This window comes from Notamacropus eugenii, chromosome 2, assembly GCF_028372415.1.
Source record: "Notamacropus eugenii isolate mMacEug1 chromosome 2, mMacEug1.pri_v2, whole genome shotgun sequence".
Taxonomy (NCBI): Eukaryota; Metazoa; Chordata; class Mammalia; order Diprotodontia; family Macropodidae; genus Notamacropus; species Notamacropus eugenii.
This window is the reverse complement of record NC_092873.1, coordinates 237,660,763-237,673,595: the sequence shown is the minus strand read 5'-3', so window position 1 is coordinate 237,673,595 and position 12,833 is coordinate 237,660,763. Positions and strand designations below refer to the sequence as shown.

At 37.6% G+C, this 12,833-nt stretch overlaps 1 protein-coding gene across 2 annotated transcripts in view; it reads right to left on the bottom strand.

Moving 5' to 3' along the window:
• GRM1 (glutamate metabotropic receptor 1) overlaps positions 1-12,833 on the bottom strand; it is a 442,360-nt gene that overhangs the window by 303,050 nt on the left and 126,477 nt on the right. The window lies entirely within an intron of this gene.

Below are 12,833 nucleotides of genomic sequence, written 5' to 3'. Positions count from 1 at the left end.
CTATGTCAGATTTAGTGGTCATTGGCTCCCTTTGGGGCATGCTGAGGTGCTACAGGCCAGTTGCAGATTAAGAAGATCCAATTATGAAACAACAGAAAGTCAAACAACACCTCCACCCAGACTCATGAACCATTGTTGTCATTCTTTCCTGAGACTTGTTTTGACAGGACCTGTTTGTGGTGTGGTGTGTGTGTGTGTGTGTGTGTGTGTGTGTGTCTATCTGTGTGACTGTTTGTTTATGTGTATATTTGTTACACACGTGTGCTTACTCAGGGGGAGACTTTTTATAACCTCATTCCAAATATTCCAGTTAGCTAAATGATAATGAGGTGTTGGTGGAGATGTAATATTAAGTACCTCTTCACAGATCAATAAATAAAAATAACTTGCCTAGTTTTTTTCACACTGAACTAACCACTTGTTTCCCTAAATTTTTAAAACAGCTGGTGGTTTTGGCATCAGTGAGACATAGCCACAGTTTTTCCTGGAAAAGTATAGAGCACTATAACATTTAATTTAGCTTTTAAGGCAATCACACAGACTTTGTCTTCCAGTATCCACAGGTGACTGATTTTTAAGGGAAGTGGTACAGACTAATGAGCTAACCCAAAGTTTCAGTAGTTATCTGCTTCCTCCAACTCAGTCCCAACATCAAGTTCCTTTGTAAATTCTGGGAAAGTCATTTATCTTTAAGGAAAACTTTCTGATCTGAAAAATCAAAACACCATGGCCCCATCAAATCCATAGACAGAGAATTATCGGATGCCATGAGAGATATGATGGATGCTTACATCTTTGGATGTAGACCACTATCAGAGTCAGAAGGGACTAATAGACGCCAAAATGATTCCTAGACCTAGCCACTCCTTATTGGTTATGGCCACACTTTAACAGCCACAAAGAACCTCAACCTCTGTGACATTTTAAGGAGCTTCTGGGAATTTTAAGGATTTTAGTTCTGCCCAAATTTTTCTCAGAAGTATATTCCTCCGAGTCTTTCTTCCTTTCTCCCCCACTCCTAATCTAGTGACCATAGACTTCTTCTGTCCTGGGGCATTTGGTTGAGCACACACACCCCTGTAATGCACCTCTACTCCTATAACACTATGACTGGCTCCAGGGATTTATTCTAGTTTGCCAATGACCCTTACTACTGACTGGGATGAGAGGCTGCCACCTCTGGGGCTGAAGGCAGAGATGTGTGGGGGCCAACTAGACAAGTGGGTGCTTCAGGGGCATGATCAATGATCTAGATCCAGCGAATTTACTGGCCTTTGTAACTCATTTCATTCATATATCCCACTTATTTAAATGTAGTAAACCAGCAACTAGAGGTAGTTAGGTGGCACAGTGGATAGAGCACTGGGCCTAGATTCAGAAAGACCTCAGCTCAAATCCTGCCTCAGACACTCTCTCACTAGCTGTGTGAACTTGGGTAAGTCACTTAACCTCTGCCTTAGTCCACTGGAAATGGAAATGGCGAACCACTCCAGTTATCTTTGCCAAGAAAACTCTATGCAGGGACTGAACAACTGAACAACAAGGCCAGTAATTGCTTAAATGTGATGTAATGTGTCTCTAGGATCTGTCCCTTCCTCCTAAAGAGAATTCCTGAACCTCTAAGAAGGTCTTTCGGTGATCTTTGGGAAAAGAAAGTAAAGCGACTAATTAGAAAAGCAGTCATTTCCTATCCAAGGGCTAATGACTTTAGCCCCTTCAGTGCTGTAAAAACTCATGGAGAGTTGCTCATTGTAGACTTACAGCAATATGACTCCTCCCTGAAGGTTGGAAAATTGAACTAAAAATGTCAGTAGCACAAATAATCATGTCTATCACCCACATATTTGGCATTCTAACACTTAAAGGGGAAAGTAATAACTCTAACAGAGAAATACAGAAGAAGCAAATTCAATTCAACAAACATTTTTTCAGTGCCTACTATGTGCATGATAAGACTGTTAGGTGATATAGTAGATAGAATATAGCTCCTGGAACCAGGAAGACTCATCTTCATGAGTTCAAATCTGGCCACAGACACTAGCTGTGTGCAAGTCACTTGTTTACCTCAGTTTTCTCATCTGCAAACTGAACTGGAGAAAGAAATGACAAATCACTCCAGTATCTTTGCCAAGAAAACCCCAAATGGAGTCATGAAGAGTCAGATGTGACTGATAAACAACTGGACAACAACAACGTACAAGTCTTGGTGAGATCAAGCATACAAGACCAAAAAAAAAAAAAAAAGGATCCCTGCCTTTGAGTAGTTTATATCCTCCTTGGGGGATACATGTCTACAGAAATGCAAATACAAATTATATGCAAAGTGATCAAGATTAATTTCTAGAGAAGGAGAGCACTGACAACCATGGTCATCAATAAAAGGCTCCTATAGGAGGTTGCACCTGCACTGGGAATTCTGAGAGGCATATGTGAAGAGAAAGATACATTCCAGACATGAGGGGCCACCTGTACAAAGGTGTGGAGTCAGGAGATAGAATGTTATATATGGAGAACAGCTAGAAATTTCCAGTATGACTGGAATAGATGATGTATAAAGAGGAATAATATGAAATAAGACTGGAAAAAAATAAGAGAGAGCCAGATTGTGAAAGACTGTGAAAATATCAGATTGAAGATTTTATATTTTATGCTAAAAACAACAGGGAGCTACTAAATAATTTTTATTAGTGTAATGGTGTAATCACATTTCTGTTTTATGAATATCAATTTGGCAACTGTGCAGAGAATGTAATTGAAGAGGGGGGAGACTGGAATTGAGGGACCAAATAAGAGGTTATTTCCATAGTGAGAGATGATGAAAGACTGAACTAAGGATAAGCAATGTGAATGAAGATAAAGGGGGTAGATGTGGAAATGAAATTGTCAAGTACTATAGGGGGTGATCTGCTTGGAGGATATACTACTTTTATATCCCTTGACAATATCTCATTTATTATTATAGAACTTTGCATGCATATTAAGAATTACACATGGCTTTAAACAGATTAGAAAATTTTTTAAAGTATATTTTGTTGGTCTTTCATACAGAGTGGATCACTTTTGGATTTTGTAGGATTGACAAGCTTAATCAAAGAAATTTAAAAATTTTCAGAAACCCCAAATCTTAGAGGGCTAGCTGGATGACAGAATTAGGATCCCAAAATATCCCAATGGACTGTAACATCAGGCTAATATTATCATATTTAATCAATAAAAACATAAAATCCTGCTCTTGTATTCAAAAATTCAACCCCATAAATACAAGATGGGAGAAGCATGATTAAACAGGAGTTTGAATTTTTCTGGGAGTTTTAGTGGACTATAAGATCAATATGAGTCAGTAATGCATTACAGCAGCTGATAATAATAGCTAAGATTACCAAGGGATTCAAGGGCTACAAAATGTTTCACATGCATTATTTTGTCTCATTTGATCCTTACAAAAACCCTTTAAGGTAAATGCTACATATATCATTATCTCCATTTTACAGTTGAGGGACTAAGGCTCATAGAAATTACATGGTTTGCTCATGTTCCTATAAATGACCAGTATCAGAGGGAGGATTCCAGTCCAGGTCCACCCAGATTTTCCTCTCTGTCATTGTCAAAAATATTAATGTGGGCTTAGGCTGTATAGGAGAGCTATGCTACCCAGAATCAGGATGGTGATATCTCCACTGTTCACTGCCCTGGTAAGACAGCACAAGGTTCTGGGTACCACATTTTAGGAAGGCTACTGATAAACCAGAGAGCATCCAGAAGAAAGTGAAAGGACAGTAAAGAGACCTGGGATCATACTATAAAAAGATAGACTTCCAGGATCACAGAATAATATTTAGAACTGAAAGGAAACTTAAATATTACCTGGTCCCATACACTCATTTTACAAAGCAGAAACTGAGTCCAGGGGAGGTTAAATAACTTTTACAAAGTCATACAGGTGGTTAGTGTCAGAACTAGGATACAATGCTGAGTCGCCCAACTATAAGTCCAGAGTTCCTTTTATTGTGTCAAAGTTGGAAAAACCTAGACATACTTATCCTACAGAAGAAAAGACTGAATTAGGAATATGACTTTTCAAGTATTTTCAGGATTTCTATGAAAAGGAATTATCCTTGTTCTTCTTTACAGAATTCAGAGCAATAGACAGGTTTCCATGGAGAGGCAGATTTAGGGTTGAGATAAGCAAAGAACTTATATGTTCTAAAATACTAATAGCAGCTCTCTTTGTGATAGCCATAATTGTGTGTTTGTGTGTTTGTCCTTCGTTGCCAAAGAAGACTGTGCCTTCAGAGAAATAATGACATGACTTGCACTTGACTTTGTTTTGAGTGAGGGAGGGCTATGCAGGTCACCAGCCTCACTTCTCCTGTAGAGTCATCTGAATCCAGTGACCAGATATTCATCAGGATGACTGGAGATGACCCAGCATGAGGCATTTGGGGTTATGTGACTTGCCCAAGGTCACACAGCTAGTGAGTGCCAAGTGTCTGAGGTGAGATTTGAACTCAGGTCCTCTTGACTCCTGCACTGGTACTCCATCCACTGCACCATCTAGCTGCCCCTAGCAGGTAACTGGAAGTTGAGGGAATGCCCATCAACTGGAGAGTAGCTGAACAAGTTGTAGTATATGATTCTGATGGAATACTACTATGCTATAAGAAATGATGAGCTAGATGATCTTGTTTGTCCTTCATTCTCAGAGGACCATGACATAGAAGGCAATGTCATGACTTGCAAGGGAATTTAAGTGAAGGAGGGTTGAAGAGTTACCAGCCTCATTCTTTCCTCTGGAGCCATCTGGTTCCAATAGCAAGATATAGATCAGGATGCCAGGATGCCTTGGCCTTTTTGAGCAAAGGTCTTTACCAGGTCTCAGTTTGACTGAGGTAATGCCCATTCAGTGACTAAGGCGAAGTAAAAATGAAGCAAAGAATGTCCCCTTTCACCTAGTTAAAATATCAGTTTGGGAAGAAAAGACCCTTGGTGTTTCTGACCAAAACAGAAACAATTGCTGTATACACTCACTCTGAGCTGTCAGAATTCAAACAATGACAAAGTGAGGCTTGGGTTGGGACCCATTGTTGGCCAATCAATAAGAACCAGAAGGATTTGGGTTTAAGGCATGGTCCTTAAGAAAGAAATCTAACCCATAAACTCCAAGATATCTTGCTAGGTTTCAGTTATCAAAATTTATATTCCTTTGGACAGAGTGTCCACAGATAAGGGTTTGATTTCCTATGTGGACAGAGGGAGAGGAGGTAGAAGAGGGAGAGAAGAAGGAAGGAAGGAAGGAAGGAAGGAAGGAAGGAAGGAAGGAAGGAAGGAAGGAAGGAAGGAAGGAAGGAAGGAAGGAAGGAAGGAAGGAAGGAAGGAAGAAGTTGTGTTGCCTAAATGGAACTGGCCAATTGGGTCCAAGTGGGGCAGCTCATACCACTCATAGGTTGTTGTTTGTTCTTTAAGAGGACTATGACATCAGAAAGGAGATGCCATAACTTGTAAGTAAATTGGATTTAAGTGAGGAAAGGCTGTGCAAAGTACAATTACAAACCTAAGTCCAAATCCAAATTCAAAGTCACTCTCTCCTCCAGGGTCATCTAAATCAATGGCAAGATAAAGATCAGGATATTCGATGATCTTAGAAAAAACTTGGATAGATTTGCACAAAATAATGATGAATGAAATGAGCAAAACTAAGAGAACACTGTATACAGTAACAACAATATTGTTTTAAGAACAACTTTAAGTGACTAAATCGTTTTGGCTATTATAAATACCCAAATTAACTACAAAAGACCTATGAAGGAACACGTTATCTGCATTCGGGAAAAGGACTGATATATAGAAGTATGTATAGAACGATTTGACACATATTAACATACACATATTTGTTCCTAATGGTAGCCATCTCTAGAGTGGGGTGGAGGGAAGAACAAAAAAGGAGAAAAAGAGTGTAATAGGAATAGCAAGTTGTACATAATAGATTTGCAGTTTAAATACACTCATTTTTTTTTCTTTCTAAGTTATGGAAATGTTGTCTTATATCTTAAGTGCAGAATAAAATAAATAAATAATGTTTAAATGGAAAAATTGGAAAAAATTTCAAAAAGGCATCCACAGATAATGGGTTTCCTCTTATAGGAGGTCATCAAGTGAGGAACAGATAATTTGTTGGAGAAGTTGTAGAGGGGGTTTGGGCACAGATTGGACTAGATGGCATCTCAAGTCCTTTTGAAGTCTAAGGATCTGTGGTTTTGTGATTATATTTTTCTTAACTTTTTGTTTTGCAAAAAATAACTACTATAGGGATACCCATCAGTTAGGGAATGTCTGAAAAAGCTGTGGTAAATTATTGTGATGGAATACTACTGTGCTACAAGAAATGATGAGCTCAATGATTTTAGAAAAACATAGAAAGACGCATGAAATAATGAAGAGTGAAATAAGGAGAAACAAGAGAACACTGGATATAGTAACGGCAGTATTATTTCAAGACTATTCAATGAGTGAATGCTATTTTGTCTACTATAAATACCCAAATTAACTATAAAGGACATATGAAGAAAAAAGCTATCTGCATCCAATGAAGAAGATGATAAATAGAAGTAAGAATAGATTAATTTTACATATACCTATTTGTATCTAATGGCAGCCATCTCTAGGGTGGGAAGGTGGGGGAGGGAAGAAAAAAAGGAAAAAAATGTACATGATAATTTTGTTGTACATTTGAAAGAAATAGTAAGATGTGCATAGTAGGTTTACATTTTCATATACAATCATCTTTTTTGTTGTACTATGTTATGGAAATGTGTGTTTTATTCCATAAATTAAAAATACAATTGAAATGATAACTGCTAACGTGAATCAAAATTCATTAGATCAAACAGCCTCCTGAAAGTATAGAGTGTTCCTAATTTCAAGGATTCAGTAAAGTCCTAGTTTGCAATAAATTTGGTTATTTATGTAATGCAACCATATTCCTCCAGGCAAGTGATGAGCAGCTTTGCTTTGGTTTTTCATAATTCAGCCAGAAAAAGCACAGAGGCTTTGACAGTCTCTCCTGCCATTCATCATAACATATAATATAGGAACTTTCTCTTTTCCTAGGAAATTAATGCAACTATAGGTCCTTACTACATAAAGCTATTTTTTTCTCGTACCAGATTTACCTTTCCTGTCCCTCCTACCTCAATTTTTATATGAGAAAATATACTCATTCATGGTTGAAGACCAAATTTTAGTTAATATTCACAATAGTAAAGAAAAAAGCACACATTTACAAAATTTAATTCTATTTACATTTCCATGGTGTGGTGATTTGAATTCAGAGAACCTGGTTTCAATTACACATCCTTCCTAAAATATAATGTTTAAGCTCAGATCACATTAATATTTTTTGGTAATATTGCATAGTAGAAACTGAGGGAATGTGGGTTTGAATACTGTTTCTGACTTATTAGCTGTGTGACACTTCTGTGCCTTAGTTGCCTCAACTGTAAAATGAGATGAGCTTTAAGGTCCCTTTCAGATTTAAATCTATGAGGCTATGATGTTATGGCAAATTTTTTGAGACCTTGATCATTCATTCAATTAACAAGCATTTATTAGTGTCAGACACTATGCAGGAGACCAAAAAGAAAAAATAACCCTCACCCTGAAGAAGTCTTCCTGGGAAGTAATATAATGTGTAGACAAAAATGTAAATAGAAAATATGACAAAATTAATGACATAGAGATAGAGTGCCAGACCCGGAGTCAGGAAGACTCATCTTCATGAGTTCAAATTTAGCCTCAGACACTTACTAGCAGTATGACCCTGGCAAATATGAATGATAGTTCCTGACTCCAGGTCCAATATAGAATGTTGCTGTCAACATAAGGAAGGTACCTATCTTCTCTGAGCTCCACTTTCTTCATGTATAAAATGGGCATGACAGAATTTTTGTGAACATCATGTATGTGAAGACATGCTATAAAACTGCAGAGTAATTAACAAACATGAGTAATGAGTTTTACCAGTGCAAGTTATTATTATTTCTAATGCATGGAGCAGTAAGTAACTAACTAAACCAAATATCCATATAAGCCAAATACCAGATCACATTTGTTCACTCACAAACATATCATTGAACTTTTGTCTCCTGGTTACATTTTAGAATCTCAAATTCCAAAGAGCTTCTCCAAGCTGAAAAGGCTACATTACCTTTAATGCAAGGAAAGAAAAATTTCAGTAAATACAGTTTCACCATTTCCAGCACTCCATTTCTCCCTTAATAAAAGGCACACACAAACTCCTGTCATCCATCTTTGTTACACAGCCAACTTCTGCAAACATCCCAAGGCCTTCCTCACGGTGTCAACATTCCCTGCTAGCATTGACAGGAATGAAGTTCAATCACCCGACAGTGTGCTGTATTTCGTGTGGGGGGGAGGAGAAAGTCTTCATTAGTAGAGAGAATGCCAAAACTGCAGGTGCTAGATGCCTCACTCTTTTAGTACTGTTTTGTGTTTTCCCAACACCCTCTGAAGGCAACCTGTAAAAATTTGCCTGTGGCTGTTTCCAGAGAATATATCCTGATGAGGGCTATAATACAGCTGGGGAGAAAATCTCACAATTTCTAATAAACAGTATTTGGGAAGTGTTTTCTTAAACTCACAATTTCATCTTTAAAATGACTGTCATGATGGAAGCAGATTATTCCTGTAAAGATGGGCAGAAAACAAACCATAATCCAAATACTTTTTCTCAGAGGCTGAACTCATCTACCATTAAATACAAAGGGAACCAGAGTTATAAAAGGATATCTGAGGGTCTGTGAAGCTCCCACTTTTTGTCCCTGAAGAAACTGATTGGCCCTTCAATGATGACTTTTCCCCTCTGTACCTCACATGGTATTTTATTTTGATCCTTTTCATTCATTTGTCATGTATTGTTTCCCATTAGTATTATTAATGTTTGTATCTTGCCTCTCTATTGGACTTTAAAATCTAGATGGGCAGGAACCATGTCTTATTTAAACTATGTATAGACTGCAGGACCTAGAACAGGGCACTGTATATAGCATCCACTTGATAAATGTTAGTTGAACTGAATGTAATCCACCAACTCTGAAATCTCCCGTAATGACTCCAGAGTAAGTAGTTTAACCAAGAGTATTTATATTTTTAAAAAGGACAATTTAAGAAAAGAATATTTTTAAGACCCAAAGAAAGGAAAGAATAAGCAAGTTCTGACTGATGTTTTGTAGCAGAAAGTCCTACTCAACACCCCTGGAATCAAATCACATCAGCTACTATTTCTTGTGTCTAATGAATCACCTCACAAATATATATCGAGCCCCTCAGTGAATAAGGCATTATATTAACTGTTGTGGGGGGAATACAAAGAAAGATCACAGTCTCACCATCACTAAATAAGTGGTAACGATAATTTAAGGTAAAATACAAGTGTCCAATCTTTCATTTGTTCAAATACAGCCTCAGTCTTAGAAAAATAGACTCCATCTAAGGCACACTAAATCTCCTTAGCTTTTCTACCATCCTTAAGTCTGCTGTTGATTTTGATGCAGGCTCTTAGTTTTCATGTGTATGTAATATGAAATTTGAGACTATAATAGTATAAAAGAAGAGAAACATATCGTGAACAATGACTGAAAAATCTCTACTTAGCAAATACCTTTACAAGAGTAGAGACCGTTGTAGATAAGCAATATGTTCACATGGCTATCAGCCCAAAGTACACCTAGATTATCCTCAGTCTAGCCACAACTAAAGAATAATTCTCTAAATGGCCTCCTTTTCCTAACACGCATAGTGTTACTTTCAATACTTCTGTGATTACATAGATGGGGGCACTCCATTTAACAATGCAGATCAAAACTCATCCATACATGCTCATCCTGTGTGATGTATTCACCCAGTGCATGAAGTACCTTTCTCTAGCTTTCTTGACTTTTTGTGCATACCAATGAAGTATATCCATCAGGACCCTGATTTTCATTACCTGATCAGACTCATCTTTTTTATTTTTTGGTCACACATCTCTCCAATGACATCATTTATGCCACTTCTCCACAATCTTTTGTTCATAATGTAATGCTTTGTAACCTGCCTAAACCTACTATGTGCATCTCCATGAGCATTTGTGTGCTAGTCAACATTAATTCTTGGGGGACTGTGGTATTCCATGACTGAAAGTCAGATTGTATCACCAAGAGAATATGACTGTTTAAAAGTGTCATAATCAAAACATTTTAGAGATGGAAAGGAACTTAGAGTTCCTCTACCCCATCCTCCTTTTCAGTATCTTTTCCAGAAATAAAATCTGCTACTGTCATCTTTCCAACACTTCTCATGACTCTAGCTTTGGCTCAGGAGTGGCTTAAGAAAAAGAGTCTGGTTCATTTTGTCAGCAGGTATTTAGTCATTTTTTGCCCTTGAGATTTGACATACACACACATTGTGTTTCTGTGAGTCATGACCATTCTATTCTCTATCACAAAAACGCTCATCTGCTTTTGTTTGGCTTCTTGATAATAAATCATTTTTAGACATGAACCTGATGCTATGTTTCAGGGAAAATATACAACTGACATAAAATAAATAGCCCTCCTATTTTTGGCCTGAAAACAACTAAATTTGGATTCTTTCCCATATTTAAATCCTGAATAATAGAATGAAAGACTAAAGTAGCTCTTCTACCCATTCAGATACCAAGCCTCCTACCTCCCATTCAGTAAAAAACTTATTGGTGTTTTTGTGTGTGTATGTGTACATGAGAGAGAGAGATTTAACTACAGTGTATCACCTCCTAATTCAAGTATATTAAGAACATATTTCCAGTCATATATAAGGGTCCTGGCACAGACTAGGCATAACGAGAATGGACAGAATCTGAGCTAAGAACTGAATTTATTTCAAACTGTAGGAATTCTTTCTAAAAAATGGTTATATTCATCTGTGTTACTTTATCCCAACCACTTTTTGAACATATGTGTAATGTGTTAAACATGCTCCTACCCAATATCTATATGGGCATACAAATAATCCATGATTCACTTCCACCTTTTTCAAACAGTGATACTAACTGAAAATTAAGAAATTATGAAAGATGGTGGAGTAAAAGCAGTGACTTGCTATACCTCTCCCCGCCCCCAACCCAGCCAAATACCTGTAAAAATGACTCTCAAAAAATTCTGGAGCTACAGAACCCACAGAATGACAGAGTAGAGCAAAGCCCAAGACAGCCTGGAAGGTCAATGGGAAGAAGCATCTATCACACCAGGCTGGGAGCAGAGCACAGTCCAACGTGTCCCACATTGCCACAGACGGGACCTGAGCAGGCCCCAGGAGACTGAATCACTGGCACCTGTGGTGGCATCCAGACTTCATGACCCCAAAACACTGGGGACAAATTGGAAGATCAGTGGCAAAGACCTGTCAGATCTGTGTGAAAAAGTATTATGGTCCAGCCAAAGGGTGGCAGCAGGGGAGGAGGCCACAGGAGCTGCAGCATGGGCAGCAGCAGCAGCTGTTTCTGAAGCTCTAGGCTCACAGAATGTGGAGGGATTGAGCAGCTGACAGTATACCCCTCTACTACCACTGGAAGCAGAGAACTACCTTGACAAAGAGCTCAAAAGTCAAGTAAATGGCTAGGGAAATGAGCAAAAACAGGGGGAAAAATCAGACTATAGAATCTTACTTTGGTGACATGGAAGACCAAAACATACAAACAGAAGACAACAAAGTCAAAGCTCCTACCCTACATCCAAAGCCTCCAAGAAAAATAGGAATTGGTCTCAGGTCATGGAAGAGCTCAAGAAGGATTTTGAAAATCAAGTAAGAGAAGTAGAGGAAAAATTGGGAAGAGAAATGAGAGTGATGCAAGAAAATTATGAAAAGTGAGTCAGCTGCTTGCTAAAGGAAATCCCCCCAAAAATGCTGAAGAAAATAACACCTTAAAAAATAGACTAACCCAAATGGCAAAAGAGATCCAAAAAGGCAACAAGGAGAAGAATGCCTTAAAAAGAAGAATTGACCAGATGAAAAAGGAGGTCCAAAAGCTCAGTGATGAAAATAATTCCTTAAAGATTAGAATGGAAGCTAATGACTTTATGAAAAATCAAGAAATTATAAAACAAAACCAAAAGAATGAAAAAATACCAGAAAATGTTAAATATCACATTGGAGAAACAACTGACCTGGAAAATAGATCCACAAGAGACATTTAAAAATTATTGGACTAGTTTTCTGCTTCCCTCCTAATTTTGGTTGTATTGGGTTTGGTTATGCAAAAACTTTTTAATTTAATGTAATCCAAAATTATCCATTTTGCACTTCATAATGTTCTCTATCTCTTGTTGGGTCATAAATTTCTCCATTCTCCATAAATCTGACAAATACATTATTCTCTGCTCCCCTAAATTGCTTACAGGATCAATCTTTATACCTAGATCCTGTATCCATTTGGAATTTATTCTTGTGTACAGTGTCAACTGTTGGTCTATGCCCAGTTTCTGCCACACTGTTGTTCAGTTTTCGCAGCAATTTTTGTCAAACAGTGAGTTTTTATCTCAAAATCTGGGGTCCTTGGGTTTATCAAACAGTAGATTGCTATATTCATTAACTACTGTGTCTTTTGTACCTAACATATTCCACTGGTCTACCCCTCTGTTTCTTAGCCAGTACCAAGTGGTTTTGATGATTGCTGCTTTATAATACAATTTGAGATCTGGTAGGGCTAGGCCACCTTCCCTAGCATTTCTTTTCATTAGTTCCCTTGATATTCTGGACCTTTTGTTCTTCCAGATGAATTTTGATATTATTTTTTTCTA